The following is a 1,732-nucleotide window of genomic DNA, read 5'->3' on the forward strand; positions in this document are numbered from 1 at the left end:
AAGTGTTTTAGATATCTGGGAGTGGATCTAGCAGCGGATGGAACCATGGAAGCGGAAGTGAATCATAGGGTGGGGGAGGGGCCGAAAACCTGGGAGCCTTGAAGAATGTTTGGAAGTCGAGAACATTATCTTGGAAAGGAAAAAATGGGTATGTTTGAAGGAATAGTGGTTCCAACAATGTTGTATGGTTGCGAGGCGTGGGCTATGGATAGAGTTGTGCGCAGGAGGATGGATGTGCTGGAAATGAGATGTTTGAGGACAATGTGTGGTGTAAGGTGGTTTGATCGAGTAAGTAACGTAAGGGTAAGAGAGATGTGTGGAAATAAGAAAGAGCGTGGTTGAGAGAGTAGAAGAGGGTGTTTTGAAATAGTTTGGGCACATGGAGAGAATGAGTGAGGAAAGATTGACCAAGAGGATATATGTGTCGGAGGTGGAGGGAACGAGGAGAAGTGGTAGACCAAATTGGAGGTGGAAAGATGGAGTGAAAAAGATTTTGTGTGATCGGGGCCTGAAGATGCAGGGGGGTGAAAGTAGGGCAAGGAATAGAGTGAATTGGATCGATGTGGTATATCGGGGTTGACGTGCTGTCAGTGGATTGAATAAGGGCATGTGAAGCGTCTAGGGTGAACCATGGAAAGCTGTGTAGGTATGTATATTTGCGTGTGTGGATAATATATATATATATATATATATAATATATATATATATATATATATATATATATATATATATATATATATATATATATATATAATATATATTATACTTTGTCGTTGTCTCCCGTGTTAGCGAGGTACCGCAAGGAAACAGACGGAAGAATAGCCCAACCCAAAAACATACACATATATATATATATACATATATATATATATAGATACACGTCCACACACGCACATATTCATACCTATACATCTCAACGTATACGTATAAATACACAAAGACAATACATATATAAACATATACATAATTCATACTGTCTCCCCTTATTCATTTCCGGGGCTACGCCGCCACACATGAAATAACAACTACCTCTCCCCGGAAGCGCGAGAGGTAGGGCTAGGAAAAGACAACAAAGATCACATTACGTCACACTCAGTCTATAGCTGTCAGGCATAATGCACTGAAACCACAGCTCTCTTTCCATATCCAGGCCCCACACAACTTTCCATGGTTTACCCCAGACGCTTCACGTGCTCTGGTTCAATCCACTGACAGCATATCGACCCCAGTATACCACATCGTTCCAATTCACTCTATTCCTTGCATGCCTTTCACCCTCCTGCATGTTAAGGCACCAATCACTGAAAATCTCTTTCGTTCCATCTTTACACATCGAATTTGGTCTCCCTCTTCTCCTCGTTCCCTCCACCTCTGACACATATATCCTTTTTGTCAATCTTTCCTCACTCATTCTCTCCATGTGACCACACTATTTCAAAACACCCTCTTCTGCTCTCTCAACCGCACTCTTTTATAATACCATGTATCTCTCTTAACCTTTCATTACTTACTCGATCAAACCACCTCACACCACATTTTGTCCTCAAACATCTCATTTCCAGCGCATCCACCCTCCTCCGCACAACTCTATCTAAAGGACACGCCTCGCAACCATAGAACATTGTTGGAACCACTATTCCTTCAAACATACACATTTTTGCTTTCCAAGATAACGTTCTCGACTTCCAACCATTCTTCAACGCTCCCAGAACTTATACCCTCTTCCCCACCT

The sequence above is a fragment of the Panulirus ornatus genome, chromosome 16 (assembly GCF_036320965.1).
Source record: "Panulirus ornatus isolate Po-2019 chromosome 16, ASM3632096v1, whole genome shotgun sequence".
NCBI classification, from domain to species: Eukaryota; Metazoa; Arthropoda; class Malacostraca; order Decapoda; family Palinuridae; genus Panulirus; species Panulirus ornatus.